This window comes from Sus scrofa, chromosome 16, assembly GCF_054392235.1.
Source record: "Sus scrofa isolate SSC_HxYL_T2T_F1_AM1 chromosome 16, Sscrofa_HxYL_maternal_Yorkshire_Landrace_v2.0, whole genome shotgun sequence".
Classification (NCBI taxonomy): domain Eukaryota; kingdom Metazoa; phylum Chordata; class Mammalia; order Artiodactyla; family Suidae; genus Sus; species Sus scrofa.
The window spans coordinates 61,837,536-61,860,413 of NC_139398.1; positions in this window are offsets into that span (position 1 = coordinate 61,837,536).

Below are 22,878 nucleotides of genomic sequence, written 5' to 3' on the forward strand. Positions count from 1 at the left end.
CAACTAGGAACCAGGAGGTTGTGGGTTCGATCCCTGGCCTCGCTCAGTGGGTTAAGGATTCAGCGTTGCCGTGAGCTGTGGTGTAGGTTGCAAACGCGGCTCAGATCCCTCGGTGCTGTGGCTCTGGCATAGACTGGTGGCTACAGCTCCGATTTGACCCCTAGCCTGGGAATTTCCATATGCCTCGAGAGCTGCCCTAGAAAGGGCAAAAATACAATAAATAAATAAAAATAAAAGGAGAATAATATGGGTGGTCAAAATAGCTCAGTTGGGAGAGTGTTAGAGTGAAGAATGAGAACAAGAAAACCTACTTTCACGGCTTCTGGGACTGAGTCAGCTGACATACGCAAAGCATGTAGCTCAGAGCGTGGCACATGGTAAACATTCATTATCTGATGTTTAATATTTTGAGCATTGTGCCTGGCACTGGAACACTAGTTCAGGATTCTCTGGGACAAAGCCCTTCCATACTCAAAAAATTATTGGTTCAATTTTATTAGGGAAATTTTTAAACATATAAAGAATTGGTAGCAATGATATCCTACTGTGTAGTGCTGAGAACTATGTCTAGTCACTTATGAAGGAGCATGACAATGTGAGAAAAAAGAATATATACATGTATGTGTAACTGGGTCACCATGCTGTACAGTAGCAAAAAAAAAAAATAATGTATTGGGGAAATAAAAAATAAATTAAAAAAAGAAAAATGTCAATAAAACAGAATAAAAGAAATAATTGACCACCTCCCAGTTCCAACTTTTATCAACTCATTGGCCAGTCTTGTTTCACTTTTATCTCTTCTTACTCCCCCAACTTGGTATACATTTTTTAATTGATGAATGTAAAAAATTGAGATCAAATTAACGTATAATATTATATTAGTTTTAGGCATACAACATAATGATTTGATATATGTATATATTGCAAAACGGGAGTCTAATCAACATCCTTCACAAACTTGACATAAACCTGGTATATTCTAAAGCATATTTCAAATATTTTATCTACAGTTTATTGGAAGTTGCTTCTTTGTTTTGTTTTGTTTTTATGGCTGCACCTGCAATATGTGTATGTTTCCAGGCGAGGGGTAGAATTGGAGCCGCAGCTGCCCATCTCCGCCACAGCCAGGGCAACACCAGATCGGCACTGCATCTGTGACATATGCTGCAGCTGGTGGCAATGCCAGGTCCTTAACCCACTGAGCAAGGCCAGGGATCAAATCCACACCTACATCCTCACAGACACAGTAATCCATTAAGCCACATCAGGAACTTCTATTGGACGTTATTTTTAGGTCAACCTCTTAGTTATCTCTTTGGGGAAATAATCCAAATCCCTTTTTTGCATATGAAGTTTATTAAGATAAAATGTATATAGAGTAGAATCCTTTTTAGGGTGTAGTTCTAAGTTTTGACAAACCAATTTTTTTTTTTTGGTTTTTAGGGCCGTATCTGTGGCATATGGAAGTTCCCAGGCTAGGGGTTGAATTGAAGCTACAGCTGCTGGCCTACACCCCAGCCACAGCCACAATGGATCCGAGCTGTGTCTGCAACCTACACTACAGCTCACGGCAACCCCAGATCCTTAACTCACTGAGCGAGGCCAGGGATTGAACCTGCAACCTCATGGTTCCTAGGCAGATTTGTGAATCACTGAGCCATGAAGGTAACTCCCCAATTCTTTTTTTGACAGTTCTTCAGAGTCCTTTTAAAAAATTTTATTCCAGCATTAAACAAATGAATAAATACACATTTTTTTTTTCACTATTATACTGACCTTAACATAGAACAAGAAAAATAGTCTCTTTCAGTGGTCTCCTTAATCATAGTTTATTATGCCTTGGAATCCTAACATGTTTGATTGGCTAGAACATAACCCAGGAATAGATTTATTAGCATCAAGTATTGTTTAGAACAACTAGGTTTATGTTGATGCTTTCATTCCAAATGGCCATAATAAAAGGTTTCTAAGAAGCTTGATTATTATTGGGTTCCTTAATAACAAACCTTAAGCATGCCCCTATTGGGACCGTGTTCAATCCAAATAAAAATAACTTTGTTAATTAAAAAGAGATGTTCCTCTGGTAGCTGCTATACGTTCAACAACACAGAAACAAAGGACCAAATGAAAAACAAGTCCAGATGCCAGGAATAATACTACTTCCTTCTTCCTGGATCCCAGTTGACAGTGAGAGATGACATACCAGCCACCACTGCCCTCTGCCCTCGTTTCCCAGTTACTTTGTCATCTCTTACTCTCCAGCTTGGAAGGCTAGCACAGTTGCTGGGTCACTGGAACCTCTTTGGGCCACTTCATAATTCGGGTGAGAATGGGAGTACAGTTAGAAGTTCTTTCTTTTTTACTTCATCTATAAAAGGACCACTTTGTGCTCCCAGCAGTGCTTGCTTAGGGGCTGTGAAAACTGAACGCTGTGTTTCATTACAACGAGCTCTCAACAATCGACGCTGTTAAAGAACCATGAACTTTGAGTAACCCATAGCCTAGACCCTTCCATGACCTAACCCAAAACTCTTCCCTTACCAATAATCAATAGAACTTATCTAGCCGACTGTGTTCAGACCTAAGCACTGGCCTATCCAGAGGGCTATAGTTTTCAGTGCTTAGGTAGCTCCACAATCAGGAACTTCCCTTTTTCAGTGCTTAACAATCATCGATGTTTTCCTCCTTGGAGAACTACTCAATGCATTTCTTCAAGGTCATGGGTTCTCTGGTCTGGCAAATTAATAGACCTATTTTTGTTTGTTTGTTATTATTTTTGCTTTGTGTCTTGTTAGTCCGCAGCACTGGTGGTGGTCTTTGTTCTCCACTTAGGCGTGCAGAATGGAGGTCCCATCAAGACTGCCTTGAGCGGCTTTATTCACAGATAGATACCCCTGATTTCTGAACTACAGTGTCACGAGCCCTTTTATGCTCTGGTTTGGTCTTCCCACTCTGTGGGTGGGTCCAGCAGTCCTGCAGCAGAGATCCAGCTCTGAGTGTGTGATGGTGTCCGTTGCATCTTGAGTTTACTTTGTTTAACTGGGTTGTCACACGCTTGGCTTCTTTTGTCATTCGGACCAGCCATCTCCTGCAAGACCTTGTTTTAACTTGAGAATGTTTTCAGCAGCACTTGGTTCTTGGTTTGTCATGTTTATCTGTCTATGGTTTGTCTGGAGAAGGGAGGCAAATCCCGTCTGTCTTTGTGCTTACTTAAGTCTGTCTTTTGGCCAAGGTCGAAATCTAGGTAGTCCTTCTATTTTTTGTTTGGTTGTTTTGTGGGTTTTTGTTTGTTTGCTTTTGTTTCCATTTTTTAAAAATATAGGGACTGCCAAGTTCAAAAACAATGAATACCAGTCCCCCCTGTACCCCAGCGTAAACTATTCCAATTCTATAATGGTCAGTCTTTTAATTGGCTATACGCTCTGTTCTTACGCCTTGCCCTAGGATATTTGGTCCAGGTAGGAGAAAACTAATGAATCAGATTTTAAGTTCTCAAATTCTATGGGAGCCCTTAAGTTAACTGGTTTATAGAGGCTTAAAGGCACTTATATAAATTGAAAATAAAAGAACTCAAGAATTTCTAAAAGGCAAAATAACTTAACTGCTAATGCTTTAAATATTTTAGTTCTTTCAAGGGATATTTTTCTGTTAAGCTCCGAAAAAGAAAGATTTAGCTATACGCTGATGGTTTTGGTGACCAGATTACACACCAAGATGGAATGTCGTTCATTTAGTGTTTTTAAACAATTTAAAGTGTTAATTGTTGTTACATAATATAAAAGAAATATCTATACTCAAGGTGACTTTTCGAAAATGAGCCTATCTTGATAAAGACGTCTCCCTGATTTTACCATTGTGTAAAATTAAAGGTCGCTTCACATTCTAGTCTAGGCTAGAAAGCTTGTTTAATCTGAATTTTCTGAATTTCCTATACTTGTCTTAAGTTAATATTACTTCCATAAATATTTAAAGTTACAAACATGTAAATAACTGTGTTCAGGTATAATAGCCAATGTCTCATAAAAAGGGTTGATATTTGTAACTTTAGTCATGTCACAAATTCCTTGCTCTATAGAAACGGGTGACTTAAACTATCAATGTTAATTCTAATGTGGCATTTTCTGATATGTCTAATATCATCAGTGATATCATGATCTTTGAAAGATGACTTGAATTTATTTTTCATAGCCACACCCACGGCATATTGAAGTTCCTGGGCCAGGGATTGAATCCAGCCCCAGCTGCGACTTACACCACAGCTGTGGCAACACCAGATTCTTAACCCACTGTGCCACAGCGGGAACTCCAAAGATGACTTAAATTTAATCTTTAAGATCTCTAATGGACTTTGGAACTTTGAGGGTCAGCAATGAATACTTTTTATTTCAAATTCCTCAAGTCGAGAGGAAAATAAGTGCAGTTCTAATGTAGATTAGTTTCATATTGTTGCTGTACCAAATTACCTCAAAGTTAGTGGCTTAAGAAAACACATGTTACAGTCCTGGGATCATTCAAAATCAAGGTGTTGGCAAGTCTTCGTGCCTTCTGAGGACTTTAGGGGAGAATATGTTTTCCTGCCTTTTCCAGCTCCCAGAGGCCACCTGGGTTTTATTTCTCCCTAAACATCGTTTCTTCTCTCTGACCTCCTACCTGTCCCTGCTTACATTTGACCCACCCAAATAACACAGGAGCCTGTCAAGATCCTCAGCTTAATCACACCTATAAAATCCCCATTGCCAAGTAAGGTGACATAGTCACAGGGTCTGGGATTAGGATGTGGACTCTTTTCTTTTTCTTTTTTTTTTTGTCTGTTTGCCATTTTCTTGGGCCACTTCTGCTGCATACGGAGGTTCCCGGGCTAGAGGTCAAATCGGAACTGCAGCCAGTAGCCTACGCCAGGGCCATAGCAACCTACACCACAGCTCACGGCAACGCCAGATCCTTAACCCACTGGGTGAGGCCAGGGATCGAACCTGCAACCTCATGGCTCCTAGTCAGATTCGTTAACCACTGAGCCACGACGGGAACTCCCAGGATGTGGACTCTTTAAGGGGTCATCAGTCAGCCCACCACAGTTGAAGTTATTTTAACTTTAATTCTTGACTATACAGGAACTGGTTTGCTCTTTTATGAGATTTGAATCACAGTGATAAAGTCAATGTGACATAGACATTGTCCTATGTTAACAAGATTAATAATGTGAAAGATTATATAATATACTTACATATGTTTGACTATATAAACACAATGATTCAATAAGCAAAAACCTTAACTAAGAGAGAAAGGAGGTCCTATGAAGGGAAATTATAACCTTGCACTATTTATCTTCTTTCCACATGAGGAAATATTCTTGCTTGACGTAGACTCAATTCTTAAGAGTTTCAGTTTTTAGTTTATACTCTCTCATCATGCTTCTAAGTTATTTTATTTTATTTTATTTGGCCATGCCTGCAGCATGTGGAAGTTCCTGGGCCAGGGATCAAACCCTCACCACAGCAGTGACCCAAGCCGCTGCAGTGGCAATGCTGCATCCTTAACCCGCTGCACCATAAGAGAACTCCCTCAGTCATTCTAAATGAAGCAGGAAGAATTCTTCATTGACATCCTAGTGATTATTAAGTTCACCTCTATTATTTTGTTGCTCGGTTTAATGAAGCAGCCAAGAACTTCTTTTGTTCTCGGGACTAACCTATTCCGATGATTCTTTTTGATATTGCTTTCTCCAAAAAGAGCCCCCAAATTTAGAATCATGCAACTCTAAGGATTGCTTTTAAACATAAAATATCTTTGCGTTTCCCAGGGTAGCCAGTGAGTAAACATAAAGATTTTCCTTTTCACGCTATAAAAAGAAAAGACAATAAAAATAATAAGATTTGTCTGGCATTCTCTAGATTTTAAGTAATTCAGAATTATTGTGGGAGCTTATTTTATTCACCAATAGTGGTAACAATTTGAATTTGTTATTCTTCCCATGGAATGTCACGGCGTCCCTTTCTGTTAAGTGCTGTGCTGGAAAGGGTACTAGCGGCCACGATAAGGCATTCATGGCAATTAATTTGTTTCTGCTTGGTCTACAATTAATACCTTTACCTGAAAGAATGACATCTTTTTGGTTACTGTCCAGGAACCAACTCTTGGGAACAACTACACTAAATAGAATTTTTTCCGAACGGTACCTTTGCTGATGGTAAATTATTATTTCATAGGAAATAATTAATAAAGCTCTTTGTACTTCTTTTTCAGACATCAAAGAAAATATCCTTGTGCTTCTTGAACTCACTGCACTATTTTCTTTTCTTTCTTTCTTTTTTTTTTTTATCCTTTCTTCATGACCTCACCTGCAGCATATGGCAGTTCCTGCCAGGGACTGAATCTGAGCCACAACAGTGACCTTCACTGCAGCTGCAGCAACATCGGATCCTTTAACCTGCTTCACCAAGCCAGGGATCGAACCTACTCCTCTGCAGCCGACCCAAGCCAGTGCAGTAGAATTCTTAACCCACTGTGCCACAGTGGGAATTCCCTCTTTACACAGTTTTCAGTTGACCTATAGGTATATTTGGTTAAAATGGTACCTTGAGGCCTGAGAAGTCTGCTTACAATATTTACCAAAATAACAGGTGGTGGCCCACGTGGTTTCGTATATTTCTACCAAGGTAATATCACCACTCCACATGGGCCTTGGCAAGGGGAAGGGGTCTACCTTCTTAGGGAGGCTTGGCTGTACCCATGTACCACATGTACCCATTTTGGGATTTCAGTAAAGGACCTGCCTGCAAGAAGAGATGTTCCAGAGGAGGGAGAGATGCTGCTCCATCACTTCGCATCACTCTGGCTTCTCCCTTGGTATAGGGCTCCTGATCAGAACTCTGTTTTAGATAATGTCCCTAGGAATGGCAGTCCTACCAGATGAAAGTGTCTAGGAGATGTCCGATGGTCAAGGTCAATGGCGAGAGCCTTGTTCATTTACTCACTCACAATGACCTGGGGCAGCTGCCTCATTTTAGGTTACTCACCGACCAAACAAGGCAGCTTTTGTGCGCTGGCTAATTCGTCCTATGGCATTTGGATTCATGTTTCAGAGAAAGTCAAGAGGTTCCTAGATCACATTCAAAGACAAGGAATTCCTTGTCCATCGTGGGATGAGGTGACCCATGGAATCTCCCCTCCAGACTTGTCTACATAAGGGCCTGACGAAGGGGCAGTTTAGTGTTCGTTATAGTGTTAGGTTAATTGTAGCTGTTGTCAGGGACGTTGTTAACAAGGTCTTAAGTGCTATTGCACAGCCTCTCTCTGGTTGCTTCATACATCAGGTGATTATATTTCCAAGGAGACTTAACGAGTGACTTGAATAAGCACAATAGGATCTGTGAAAGCAGCACTGAAAGCAAGATGGCGGCGGAGCTCTGACCCCCCTGAGAATTTGCTTGTACTTCATGTTCTCATCCATCACATTGGAAAGAGGGAGAACCGGTTTGTGGGAAATTCCCACGTACAGTACCATTCGCCTAGGTGATAACAGACTAAATGGTCTGTGTCATTACAATTTTCTCTAAATACTTGAGGTGGATGAATTTTGCGTGACCCAGGGTCTCAGGTTCTTAGTAGGCATCACTGGAGATGTTCTCCACCAATAACAGCAGGACTCGCCTTAGCCAAGTGTGTTCAGACCTGTGGCCTATGTTTGTCCTACCCTGAGGGCCAGTCTTTAATGCTAAATTAGATGAATCACCAGGAGCTCCCCGCTTCCAGAATTTACAATGCCCTGAGTTTTTCCCCCAACACAGAACTATTCAAGTGAATTTCTCTACTGGTGTGTGTTGCCTTAACTTGCAGGTTTACATCCTTAGTTTTATAACTTTCTCTTTTGCCTCTGCAATTCCTGCTTTGTTTTGGACTTGAAAATAACACATAGAGGTTTCTCAGGTAAAGAGATCAATCTGGGAGTTCCCGTCGTGGCGCAGTGGTTAATGAATCTGACTAGGAACCATGAGGTTGCAGGTTTGATCTCTGGCCTTGCTCAGTGGGTTAAGGATCCGGCATTGCCGTGAGCTCTGGTGTAGGTCACAGACGTGGCTCGGATCCTGCATTGCTGTGGCTCTGGCGTAGGCCGGCGGTTGCAGCTCCGATTCAACCCCTAGCCTGGGAACCTCCGTATGCCGCGGGAGCAGCCCTAGAAAAGACAAAAAAAAAAAAAAAAAGAAAAAAAAAAAAAAGAGATCAATCTGGATGTGGATTCGGCTTCCTTATGAAATTAAAATGTTTTTAAACTTTTTCCAAACCTACATACCTGGGTAACGGATATCGAAGTGTGAAAATTTTATTTTCAATGATCTACATGTAACTCAAGCTTTTGCTAAGTTTTGTCATTACAGGTCAGGTCCCCTTAGTGAAGCAATAACATTGCTCTGCAGCGGTGTCTTAAATATCACTAATTTTTACATCACATTTATTACTTTTGCCATATTTATTTCAGATTCTTTTCTTTACGCTGACTCATGTTTTGCTTATATATAGAAAGGTCTATCACGGAATAAATATAAGTGAAATATAAAAGTAAAAACCAAAGTATTTTTTGAATAAAGATTTGCCTTTGGCCTACTAATGGCATGCTTATCACAATTTATAGAAAACTATTGCGATCTAACAGGCAAGGCCCTGGGAGTGCTTTAAATCAGGCCAACCCACTGTGATACCACAAGATCAGAAGTCAATGCTAACCAAGCAGCCTGCAGTCCAGCCTACTTCCTCCATTGTCCTAAAGCCTCTTTCTCCACAAGCCTTTGCTTTTTATACCCTCACAAATTCAGATCTCTGGCTTGTGGCTCTCTCTTTGCCCTGTGGCCCCCTTGATCTTGACTTTAGAATTTAGTTTTCCAGCTTTAATCTTTCATACGCAGTATATTCACTGTAATGATGTTAGGAATCTGTGACTGCAAGCAACAGAAACCCAATTCTGGCTAGATTAAAAAAAAAAGAGAGAGAGGGAGAGATTTAGTGGAAGGATTGGAGGAGCTTGCAAATGAGAAGTCAAAAAATCAGATTCTGTATAGGGAGAGAAACAGGGGGGGATCTGAGGGTCAAGGTCACAGCAATTAGCGGGCAACCTATCTAGGAGATGCTACCTCTCTTCAACCTTTGAGTCTTCTTTCGGTTGTTTGGGGGTCAGCATCAAGGCAGATCCATCTTCTGGGACATGCCCAGCCCTTTCGGCAGGAATGTCACAGAATTCTAGCCTCAGCGTTCAAATCTTGAGTCACTTTGGACAATTCCCTTCACTTCTTTTAGCCTCAATTTCCTCATATGTTAAATGGGGAAAGTAACTATTAAATACAAAACCACGATAGTAGAGTGGATATGAGCAAGGCCATACGAGCTACATAAATCTGGGTTCAGATTCTGATTAAATGGTACACTAGGTGTGTGCCTTTGTGCAATGTATTATACTTCTGTTTCCTCATCCGTGAAGTGGGGATAATAATATTTACTTATTGTAATTAACCTTGTATCTAGCACATAATAAATGCACAATAATGTAAACCATACAAGGAAAAGAGGTAACAGATGCAATAATAACTTTATGAAGTTATTATTATCAGTCATTCCTCTCCAGGGTGAGTTAGTGAAACCGCACCTCCTCCCACATATAATTAATAGGACAGATATGAGAAATTTCTGTCTTACAGTAAGCTTCTCGCACAGGAGAAAGGAGGCCCTTGGAATGATCTAATGGTGGTATTAGATCTTGCCTCTGTGTAATCAGCAAGGTTTGGCCTGCTCCAGGCTCACGTCTCTTCTGGAGCCTGAGGTGTTCTTGGCACATCTTTTATAAAAGTCAGCCTTGCTTTCTTCCTGTTGCAAATTGCATGCACATTTCTGCTCCCCATGACCGGCCTCCATTTCTCAATCAGCCTTCTCCAGCCTCCCCCTCCCCCTCCCTTAACGAGAACGAGTTGACTTATAATTAAGGTCATATTTTATCTGCTGGGAATGGCGGTGGCTGGCATGGCGGGGACTCTAGAGCGCCACTCAGCGGATTACCTGTGCACTAATGACCATCAGCGGTCATTTCAGGCTAGAGACAGAAGAATCATTTTGATGGCTTGAGATTAACCACCAGATTTATAGTTGGTAAACAGTCCTTGTGGCGAGATTTTCCTTCTCTGCACTAATCCCTTCTTCCCATTCAGACCTCATTTAGGGATCCCTTGCCAGGAGGATCATTCTCAGAATAGAAAAACAAGAGTTTCTCTCACGTTGCAGGTTGCTTCTGCTGAGAAGTCCATCAGGCACCTCCGTGGGTCTCTGCATCAAATCGCTCCTTCTGGGATGCTCACAGGGCTGTGGTTGCACTGCCGCCTGGCTGCCCAGGTCCCCCCTAAGATTGTAATCCCTCACCTCTAATTCTTTCTTTTCCTGGCTCAGAGCAAGAACAATTCTGACCCTTTCCTATTATTCCTAACCTATCTCTTAACATAATGGTCCCTGCAAGAAAGACAGGCAGTTTTCCCAGACACCCTGGCTGTTATGGTGATGGAGGAGCTGGTTTGGAAAAATGCAAACTTCCTCCAGCCGCTAAAGTCAATCTGAGCTGTTCGAGGGATGCTGAGAAGCCTGGCTGGCCTTGCCTGTTTTCAAGTTGCACTTGCTCCTCTGGCTCAGGCAACTCAGCAATGAGAACTCAGCAGAAGTTGCCGGAGAGATTCCCCTCTGGGAAAGGAAGTTTCCCATTAGAAGCCAAAGAAAGAACAATCCATGTCCAAACAGCTTTCTGGTCCATTGGCTCTGAGACTGGCGGATGGGCCAGTGCTCACAAGCAAACTGGGCCAACTTGGAGAGACGGGACCCCGGGTTCCCTTTGTCTGAGTCACCCAGCCGCCTCGCGGTTGGCGGAATGACTCACCCTGAAACGCTGCCCCGAGAGTCGAGCTTGGGAGACATTCAGTCCCTGCCTACTTGTTATCCAGGGGAACGTAAGAGGCCCGCCCCCCCCACCCCCGGAAAACCAAAATGTTTTAGATTAACATCAGGGTCTTAAATGCGAACAGCATGTCAGCAAAGCCCGCTAGACGACATTATTTAGTCTCCTGACGTCGGACGTTTGTAGTGACTGTACATTGTACCGGCACCTTCTTCAGAGTGACGTTGCCATCACTCCGCTTGAATAAGTTAATTTTCCCATCATGGATTGATTCATGGGGCAGAAACCACAAGTTCACATGCCGAGGCGTGGGCTGAACTCCGTGACCCCCTCCACTGCACGACTGAAAGTATATCATGGTCTTTTCACGCAAACGAACCCGGGGAAGCGGTGTGCTTTTCTTTAGTTCGGTTTTTATTTTTCCTTTTCATGGCAACGTGACGTTTCATGACAGCATGCTGGTTGCCTGTTTTCTGGAGCATTCTCCAGCTGGGATTTGCCAATTACAGCAGATATTTATTGAGCTCGTTAACATGGTGGCTTGTGCTGGGCGACATCCATAGGCTATTTCACGTCCTTGTTAGAGTGACTTATTAGAAGAGGTGACATGGTCCTCTTTGAACCAAAGAAGAAATGGACGTTCCGAGAACTGTCCAACTCATAGCTGAGCTGAAAAAATATTGGCTACCAAATCATTCGATCCATATAGGAGAATCAAGAGCTATTTCTACTCCTCCATGGCCACTCTTTTTCCCTGCCCCTAGATCCCACTTCATCTCCTTTTCTGGAAGAATCCCTGAGCAGATTGCTCAGGAGGAAGTGCCCCAAGGCTTGAGCTATCCTGACAGAATAGAGGCCGCACTGATTCTTCAGGGTTGTTCTGCCAGCTCTGAGACTCAGGCTTCAACCCAGCAGGCTTGCCTCTAGCCCTTTATCTTCCAGCTTCAGTTCAAAGGAAAGTGATGGCTAAGCATGCCCGACCCAGGGGGGAACGAATGGGCTTCAGCAAACGTGAACCCACCCACCAGGCCCTCCCCTGATTATTTAAGCCCAGCCCAAACCAAATGCTGCTCTTTGAAGCCTGCAAACTTTTCGTCATTACTCATCCCTCTGATTTCCAGCCAACTTTCCACCATGGAAGTGCCGAAGGCCCAGAAGAAAAGTGCCTTCTTAAACTCTGGGAGGAAGTATCCTAGAGAGCTGTGAAAGCGCCTCTCAGGAGATCCCCCTGCTGGCTTTTCAGATCCACCAGCTTGAATCCTTGGGGAAACATCCAAAAAATTCTAGGCTCTCCTCCAAATGGAAACCGAATCTTGAATCTTTGCAACCGTGTCCATAAGCATTTCAGACCGCTCGCTGTGAATTCGGTTGTACCACGGTGTGAAGATTTGGACTGATGGCCCATCATAATACTTTGGTAAAATATGAAATTTCATGCTTTCAGATTACAGTTTCCACATAGCTTCTACTCCCAGATGCCCCTGCCTTTCGACAAGTGTTTGTTAAAATTGTTCTGCAGAATCAGCAGCATTAGACCATGGGTTCAGATGCCTGAATCAATTTAGTCTCTCTGTGTCCCAATCCCAACTCGGAAATGGCTTTAAAAACAAAGAAGGATTATTGGCTCAGGAAAGGGAAAGGTCCGGAAGTAGCTGGCCTCAGGTGAAGCTTCATCCAGGTGCTCACAGGGTATCATCCAGGCTCAGTTTACTCCATTTCTTGGCTCTGTCTCTCAAGATGTCAGCTTCATCTTTAAGTCCCATATACTGGCTTCCAGCAGGTGCAGGCTCCGCCCTGGGTACAACTCCTGATGTGGGAGGGGGGGGTTCATGCAAACTATCTAGGAAAAAAGAGGAGAGCTTCCTTTAATAGACCCCATGGAAGGGAGGACCACATATCCTAGAAGTTCATAGCCAATATCTCCTCTCATGTCCTTGGTGTTGACTGCTTTTGCGACCATCATCAGACCAGTTCTCAGGGTCATAGACAGGATGTATGGCTTAGGGCAGGAAGGGATCCCATCTGAGCCGAGGTGGGGCCAATCCCACTGATGGCTGAGGAGAGGGGAGGGGTAGCCTGCCAAGGGGAATTCAGGGCACTGTTTCCAGGAAAAAATGGAAGATCTGAGTGTGGGAAGGCAAGTGACAAATGTATAGAATATGGTCTTTCATGCTGTCATTCTCAGGATGGAAGGGAAGGGAACAAAATTGGCCAAGGTGTTTGAATCCATTCAGTGACACCGGACTCCGCAGCCCAAACAGTGATGGATGAAAGATGACATTCGAAGGCGCCGAATCCTAACCACTAGACCACCAGGGAATCCTGAAAGATGACATTTGTGATTCAACCCTCTGAGTGGGATTCTGGGCGCCATGACCAGCCCCGGAAGTTGTTTTATTCTGGGCTTGTATTAAAAATGCATGAGTGTGGGGTCCTTTGTGTTGTAGGAAAATTACACTGGGGTCCAGCCGTCCTGTCCTCTCTCTCAGCAGAGCCCCCTCTCCTTGACAGCTCCGAAGTCCCTCTCATGTGCCTACCCAGTGCCATCGCACCAGCTGCGGTCTTGCCAGCTCTCTCCTGGGACTTTGCGAGGTCCTGTGAGATCCTGGAGAGCAGGGACTGAGTCCTACTTACCTCAGAATTCTCAGCGCTCTGCACAGAATCAATAAAGGCCTCCCCTAATTATTTAAGCCCAGCCCAAACCAAATGCTGCTCTTTGAAGCTTGCAAACTTTTCCTCATTACTCACCCCAATTCAAAGAAAAAGTGGTTTCCCTGCCTCTGTCTCCTGCCTCATTGGGTCCAGTTTCCACTTGGATGCAGAGTGGGCTTGTCCTCAGGGATGGAGCCACTAGCGAAGGAGATGCTTGTATTCCTTTACAGCAGAGGGAGCTCAGACTCTAGGAGGTGAGGTTACGGTCACGGATGTGAGGTCACACCGCAGAAGAGGCAGGACATGACTGGGTCTGTCTGGTGTCACATTCAGCCTCCCTTTACAATGCACATTGACCTACAGCAGAGGTCCTTCATCCGGGCCGGGGGCTCCTCAGTGGAGTGTCAGGAAGCCAGTGAATGTTGGGGATGCCATGCAAATGGGATGTGAGCACATGTCTGCAGAAGGGAGATCGTAGCTTTCATCAGATTTTCAAAGCCATCCGGATCCAAAAACCATTAAGGGTAACTGGCCTGGGGCTATTTTCTCTCTTTCTTTGTCTTTTGATGGACACAAATGCTGACACACCACTGCCCCGCACCAAAATCGTCTTAATAGTGGGTTTCATGTGGAGCTGGGGACCCCTATCTTCCCCGGGGCACCACCCTGCCAACTCCCATGGGCACCACTGCCAGTGCCAACAGCGGCTGCTGCCTCCGTCACATTCCTGAAGAATCTGAATAGTAGAAGGAATTGAAGATACAATGAGGTAAATTTCCAGACAAGATAAATACAGACAGTAATCTAATCCTTACGTGAAGAATGAGGCTACTGTTGGAATCTCCGTGCTACAAAAATGTACCGAATTACAGGAGCACACCCAGTTGGAATTCTGGTTTTCACAGTCTCTTTGCTTGTCAAACTTAATATCAAGGAAAATAAGCTAATTTGATTTGGCAAAGGCTCATGCAATATGGAATTGATATCTGTGGCAGCGACCTTTGATGTTTTGTATAAACAGTATTTTCCCTGCTGGGGAAGCGAGAGTTGAATAATAAACACAGCGTCTTCCCTTCTCCACTCACAGCCTCCCCCGCCCCCATCACCAGGACAAAAAAAAAAAAAAAAAAAAAGAAAAGAAAAAAAGGAAAAGAAAGCAAGGGGAAAAAAGGCAAGGAAATAAGTCTTTTCTATGGCTGGGGGAGTTCCCATCGTGGCGCAGTGGAAACGAATCTGACTAGTTATCCCTGAGGACGCAGGTTCGATCCGTGGCCTTGCTCAATGGGTTGGGGATCTGGGGTTGCCATGATCTGTTGTATATGTCGCAGATGCGGCTTGGATCCCGAATTGCTGTGGCTGTGATGTAGGCTGGCAGCTACAGCTCCGATTCGACCCCTAGCCTGGGCACCTTCATATCCTTAGGAGTCCCCACTGGAGATTCCTAAGGGGTGTCACCTCCTCACCCCCCTATGCTCCCAGGCGCTTCAGATCTGTCTGCCACACATCCGATTGGAAGGGGACAGCCCTCAATACCTCTGATGCCTTAAACACTTGGTGCAGCTGATCTCATGGGAGTCTCTCTGCCTCAATAGATTTCCAAAGTTCCAGAATTGCATGGGTCCTGGGCACACACTTTATGCTCCTTTCTCCAAGTCTCCTGGCATTTGGTAAAGTATTGCGGTGAAGAGTCAATGATGTTCCAGAGTTGGCTTGCACTGGCTCACCAGGGCTAGTTGTTGAATCTCCAGGAAATCTGGGAACCACGTGCAGTCACATTCATAGCTTGACATGACTCGTGATGAGAGAATTTACACTGCAGAAATTGGCAAATGCCACAGATCAGAGCTCTCTTGTCCCTGCACCTATCCCCTTAACTAGTCAAATGTTTACTAGTACACCGCTAGTTCGAGTCCAGGCTTGAAAGTAGGATTGCAGACGTGGCTCACAGCTGACCCAATATCCCTTCTCTCCCTTGTTTCTTACTCCAGGAATTCTAGTTTTGTTTAGCCTGGCAGTGAGTCCATTTATATAACTGCATTTCCTGCCTCTCTTGCAGTTGGAGTACTCAAATGACAAGGCTCTGGCCAATGGCACAGAGATGGAGTTTCTTGGTAGGGCTTCCCAGAAACTTTTTGAAAGGGGGCAAACTAACTTGGCTGTGACCTTTACTCTCTGTCCCTTTCCCTCCTCCTTATTCAGATCATAAATGCCAGACTGGATGTGACTCTGACATCTCAAAGCCACAGGGTGACAACCCAGAGGAGGAAGGTCAGACACTGGGAATGGCTGATCTGAAAGACAGGAGGTGCCTGGTCTCTGAAGGCATCATCGTGTCAATGTCCCAGCCCTGGACTCCCTGTTGGCTGGAGAGCTTCGGTAATAACACCACTGAAGGCAATCCCCGCCTAGGACCTTAGACAAATGAACACAGTTCCCTTATCTGTAAAACAGAAATAAGAAGAACCAAATTCATGGGCATGCTCTGCGGGTTGAGGGAGATAATGCACGGGAGGACTCTGCCCAGTCCTGGTAAGTGGGAAGCACCTCGTGGGTGCAGGCTGTTGTGACTATTATCTGTAGGCTGGTGGTTGTTTTGCGCCTGGCTGTTTGTCTCTCCCTCTAGCCTTTGTCTCTTCAATCACAAGGACTATATCCCATTCATTCTTCATTCTTAGTTTCCACCACTGGTTCAATGGCCACACATTGAATTCAGTTGTTGCTGAAAAGCAGGCTAGAGATGTGGGTTATATTCAAACACAGGATAATTAACTGACGTTTTATCGTTTGAGCATAACCCATATCTCTAGGCTGACCTTTAGCACCAATTGAATTCAAGTCATGCTTATTGATCACAGGGTTGTATTATCTACACCCGTGAACAACAGAGAAACGAATCAAACGTTTACACCTCTGCCCTCCTCTAAGGAACTAGTACTCAAGTTGGAATAGTAAGAGGGGTTCCTACATAACAAGGAAGCATGAGGGTTCACAGACAAGGATGGAGCAAAGTGCTGCAGGTGGGTGCCCTGTCCTGGAGGAATGGTGGAGAAAATCTGGTTGGAGCCAGGCACCCAACCAAAAGTACAACTTCAGAAGTTTCCTGGTAGCCTAGTGGTCAAGGACTTGGTATTGTCACTGCTGTGGTGTGGGTTCGATCCCTGGCCCTGGAGCTTTGGCATGCCAGGGGAAGAGCCAAAAAAAAAAAAAAAAAAAAAAAAGCAACCTCACTGCAACTTGCTGTGAGACTCAGGGAAGTCCCTTAACCTTCCCCAGGATCCTTTAAAAAATGCAAAAGTTGGGATAATGACCTTGAAAGTCTTCTAGAGCCCTGAGCATCTTGTTGGAAAGGGAGGCACTGAGCCAAGGGCTTCCCCTGCTGTCTCTCATTTAATCTTCAGAAGAATCCTGAGATTGGTAAACATATCCCAGTGACTCAGAAGGCAGCCAGGTTCCCCTACCTTTTATGTTCTGAATCACTCATGCCTAGGGAATATTCTAGGCTCCACATTTTCTTTTTCTCTTTTTTGTCTTTTTGCCATTTCTAGGGCCACTCCCACGGCATATGGAGGTTCCCAGGCCAGGGGCTTAATCGGAGCTGTTGCTGCTGGTCTATGCCACAGCCACAGCAATGCAGGATCCAAGCTGCATCTGCGACATACACTACAGCTCACGGCAATGCTGGATCCTTAATCCACTGAGAAAAGCCAGGCTCCACATTTTCATATCTGGATTTCCTTGGTCAAACGAGTTAGCTTTTCTGTGCCTCAGTTTCTTCATTTGTAAAAAGGGCTGCCCAAATATTATGTATCTCCCAAAGAACTGGAAGAAATCAGTGAAATAATGCATTTAATTCATGTACGGTCCCTCTGCTTGATCCTCGGAGATCAATAATCTCAACTGTTAATGTAATGAGAGAGCCAGCAGAAATCCAAAGCCATTTCCAGGAGTTGAATGAATTGGTAGGGGGCTCAGAATCTCATGATCACCTCCCTGTAACCAGGTGCTATGATTTCCTGAATATAATTTTTAAAATCAATTTTTTAAAAATGTAACTAAATCGGAGTTCCCTGGTGGCCTAGCAGTGAAGGATCTGGCATTGTCACTGCTGGGGCACAAGTTCAATCCCTGGCTTAGGAACTTTCACATGCTCTGGCCGTGACCAAAAAAAAAGAAAGAAAGAAAATGTAACTATTTCAAAAGCCTGCAGAGGGCTACTCAATGGGAATGAACAGGGTAACCGGAAAAATAAATACCATAAAGACAAAAGTCTGGCAGGTCCTAGCTGGATCTGACTGCCTGCAGAAGGCTATGCACCTGTGTCCCCACACCCCTCACTCCTGTCTGATGCCCGTTGTTCAAAAACAAAGTCTGCAGTGTTAGGAAGGTGTTTCAGGATAGTAGCACCAGAATGAAACAGAAATGAGAAGGGAATACGTCTTTATTTGCGGTCCGGGGTCGTTTCATCAGTCCCTCCTAACATCACCCACCTCCACCCCTCCCCTGTGGTTTGGGAAATACTACACCAGGCTTTTCAGCTTGTGGCAGCTTCTCAGACACAAGCCCATTTCCCCGGGTGATAGATCAAGGTGCTTGTGGCCAGGCAGAGGTACCGAACAGACGCTTCTTCATTCTTTCCTTCTCCTTCTCTCTTACTTGATCTGGCCCGTTATTCTGGGAGCAGGAAAAGCATCCTTTTCCTTTCATCTGCTGCATCTTGGAGGAATATTTTTTATTCCTATAGTTTTCTTTTCATCTCCGTTACCTGTGTTAACTGCTTAATTTGTCAAGTTCTTGTGAGCTACCTATTGATAATTGATAGATTGTTCCTTCCTTCCCAATTTCCTCTATTAGTCATCCCAGGAAGTTTATTTGTGCTTTGCATGTAACCCAATAGGGCAGAGAGTGCCCGGCTTGTTTGTAAGCTTGTGTAAATTAATACCTTCCAGCCCTCCAACCAGGAAGCTATCCAGTTGCGCCCTGGCAGGCTCCTCTTTGTTGAAACGACCTGCAGTGGAGACATAAGGACAGCCCTTGCTCTAATGGCTTTGAGTGGCTATATGGGGAGATCGCTGATGCCAGGCCTGGCTCCTCCCTCTAGATCCCAGCATGGGAACCTGGGACTTTTACAAGGTTGGGGTGGGGATGTCTGGCTAAGGATATCCTCCTGTTCAAGAGAACTCAGTTTCTCAATCCCGTCTACTTCCTCTTGGGTTTTTGTTTTTGCTTTTTTTTTCCCCTGTTAATTTTTTTTTTTTTTTCCTTTTCCCCTCTGGATTTTTTCAGGCAAGGCACATTAACTACAAAGACTTTTTTTTAGGTGGGATTTTGATTCGTGGCTGGATCAGTACCCAAATCTGCAAGTGATGATCCACAGACTATTTTTATTGGCCTTGCAGTTTAAAACAACTCTGTAGTGAAAATCAGGACATTGGATGTAGGGCCCCCAATTTGGAAACCATTTGCAATGTTTTGAATTTGGGGGCTTCTGTTGAGAAATTGGAAGATTTGGTCGACACCCCTACAGGAAAACAAAGAAAATAGCTAAGCATGGGAGTTTCATGTCACCCAGTGTCCACCCTTCTGTGGACCACAGCCTCCAAAACTGGCCAGTATTAGGACAGTGATCTTGTACCTGAAATAAGTCACATGTGCAAGTGACCTTCTGGGCCCCTGTAGGTGACTGAGTTTCAGATCTCTGGTCTATGCAGCCCAAACTGAAGAGACGTCACTCTTCCAGGGAACTTTGGATCTGGTCAGACAATTGTCGCGTTTCTACCTGAGTTAATTTCCTTCTCTATTGACATAATTGTAGCCGTCCCCCCACCCCCACCCTAAGTCCCTAGCCTGAGAGGAAGGCAATTTCTGGCTTTTTCATTCATTCGCTTTACGGACTTAACAAGGAGCCACTCTCCATTAGGCTTCTGCTAAAGTGTGGGGATCTGAGGATAGGCTACTTTCACCTGCCTCCCCAATGAAACGATGAGGACAGGATGGAAGGTTGCCTGCAAGGAACCACCGCAAACCCTAGCATCTAGCAGACACTCGGCTTGTCAAAGAATGAAGGGAGGCAGGAAATGAGTAAATGAATGAAGGGTCTGATCTCTGCCCTCAAGGAATTGGCCATCTGTAAATATATCACTGTAATGCCCTGTGCGTGATAAGGGCTCTGAAAAGGGAAGGACAGGGAGTTCCCTGGTGGTCTATTGGTTAGGATTCTGCACTTTCATCACTGCAGCCCAAGTTCAATCCCCAGCTTGGGAACTGAGATCCATATCAAGCCACTGCACACTGCTGGTGGCAGGGGGGAAGCAAGAAAGGAAAAGGGGAGAACAAAGGCTCTAGACATTAAGAGAAGGGCCACCTGACCCAGCTGGTGGAGGAAAGGTCAGAAGAGACTTTGAGGAGGAAGTGGTGATATCTCAGCAGGTACTTGAAGGGTGAGTCTAGCTGGTCAGCCAAAAGCAAGGGGTCCGGGATTGAGAGGGAGAGGGAACCGTGAGTACAGAAGGGGGAGCAAGGCATTCATGCAGCTGCAACATGGATGTGGCTCCTTCACTTGACTGTGGGCTCTGTCTTGTTTCCCTGTATCCCCAGAATCTAGAATAGGGATTGGCACAGAGTGGACATTGAATAAGTGTGTGTTAGATGAATTCATGAAGGAATGATGCTTTGCCTATGACTTTACCTAGGACGGAGACGTGGCTTTGAAATAAGCTTGATTGCATTTGCAGGCTGAGGCTGAGGATGGAGAGGAAATGGTTCGGAGGGTGGCCTGCAGTCAGCGGTGATAGTAAAGATGGGTTGGTTGGATGAGCATGTGTGGCCAGTTTCTGGCTTTATCCAAACCTGATGATCGCATAGACCTTTGCAAGGATCCCAGTGGAGCCCAAACACAGCTCCTCATGCATCTCAGAAACACCCCGCATACTCAGGGTGGGGCATTTTTCTGTTGGGCTATAAGTTCTGGGCCATTGCTAGCCAAAAGATGATCTCAGACTTTTCCTGATTTGAGCCCATCAGCCCAACTGTAGAGGTTCGGGACAAAAGAAGTCAATTGGCATCTACCATGTTTTACTTCAGGGCTTGATTTTATTGATTCTGCTCATGTTGGGGTAGGAAGGGGTGGCAGGAAATTTCCTTTCTTTTCCTTCCCTGAAATCCCTGAATACACTTCCCATGTACGAGTGAGTTCTATGGGGCAGTGATCACATTTATCTCTGTGAGGCAGATGCTCTGCACAGCAACCTCTCTTGCCTCTGAGAGCTGGGAACCCGCCCGCCTCCCCCCCTTGTGATGGTCTTACTGGTCTGCACCATATAAACCAACCCTGTGACCATCCATAGCCCCCCAACTGAGAGAAGAGTTTCTTTCAGAGAAATAACCTTCCTATCACCCTTCAATAGAAACTCACTGCTCCCTGGGAAATTTTGTCTTAGGTCAGTGCCTTAGAAGCAGAGCTGCAGATGAGGCTTCTTGTACACGTGGTGGAGTGAGGGAGGGATCGCTCCTGGGACCTCGGCAGGAGCTAAGGAAGCAGAATGGGGCAGGGAAGAATCAGCAAAGGTACGATTTCCAGAGAGGTCTAGCTGGTTCCCGAGAAGCCCTTTGGTGTGTGACTTGCACCACCCCAGAGGTTATGCTACTTACAGACAGGGGGACAGGGCTATAAGGCTCCATCATCATTCATGGCCAAGGGCAGAGAGAACTGTGGGGGGAGAGGGAGCGGGTGTAGGGGGCGAGCATCGGAGGCAGCCCTGGTCACCACAGGCTGTGTCTGCGTGGGGCACCCAAGGTATCTGCTGCAGACTTGTTTCCATCAGTGGGAGACAATAATCTTGGAGGTTACACATCAGCAGATAGACCCGGCTTCAAATTCCAGCTCCTCCACACCCAGCAGGGTGACCTCAGGCAAGTCACTTCATAGAGCCTTGATTTCCTCTTCCGTAAAATGGGGATAATATCGTTTTAGTCTTACAGGATTGTGGTAAGCGTTTAACAAGACAAAGGAAAGTCCGAGGTCCTCGCATTGGCTATTATCAGAATCGCTGCTGCCACCACTGCTCTCCCAAGAAGCCCAGAGTTAGAAAAGGTTCTGGCCAGTTGGTGGTCTGATCTTTTTGTGAAGAAGTGCTTATTCCTCTGAAGCACACAGGGATGTTTCCTTACAGGTAATGCTGAGAAATATATATGTGCATGGACAGTGTGTGTGTGTGTGTGTGTGTGTGTGTGTGTGTGTGTGTGTATTTATTTATTTATTTTTTTGGCTGCAGCTGCGGTATTGGAAATTCCTGGGCCGGGGCGAACCCACGCCACAGCAGTGACAACGCCGACGCTGCTGAACCACCACGGAAATCCCAGTGTGTATATCTGAAGAGGAGCCGCATTCTAAATCCAATGGGCATTTGGCAGGTTGGGACTCATCTTTGGGGTCTGAAGTCTCCTGAGAACTGTTGGGAAAGGAATGAGTTCAAAAAACCTTCGCCAAGGACATGTGTCAGCAGTCAAAACCTGATTTTCCCTGGAATATCATGCCAATACACGGCCCTAAATTGCCTGCAAATTATTCTGCTGCCCATTGCCAGAGTAATTTCAGTATAAACCTCCTTCCCTAAATTCTTAGTGCACTTTTGAAATGAAATGTAAACGTCATTATTATTCAATTAAAAATTAATAAATTATTTTAAAAGTATTTCATTTAAAATGTACCTAGAAAAAGCCCATTTTACAAGGATCTATTCCATCTCATGATTACTGGTTATTCTTTTAAGTGGAACCTCTCCTTCCTTTCCTTCAAATTAAGCGATTAACCAAACGGAAAATCTTTACGTGCCTCACCCGTTTTGGAGCCTGGGTTTCTTATCTGTCTGTGTGCCCCTGGACACTGGGTATCTAGGTGGTGTTCTGGGAAGCTGGCAATTTTCCATCTCAGCCTGAGTCGAAGGGAAACACGTGGAAGTTCTTCCGAAACCCTTTCAATTCTCCCTAGGTGGTTGGTCAGAGGAACTGGGTTAGATGTTCATATTTCAGCACAGAGAGGCTCCAGAACCAAACTCAACTGAGGCTTCTCTAGACGCCCACCTTCTCCCTACACCACCATTCCTACATCCTGGCGCATGTCTGTCTTTCTAGCTTTATGCTACGAACACGTCTCTCTCTCACATACACAAACACTCACACTCACTCACTCATTTATTGATATATACACACAATGATGAGGTTTTATTAAGAACCAGATCTTGGAGTTCCTGTCGTGGCTCAGTGGAAATGAATCTGACTTGCATCCATGAGGATTCGGGTTCGATCCC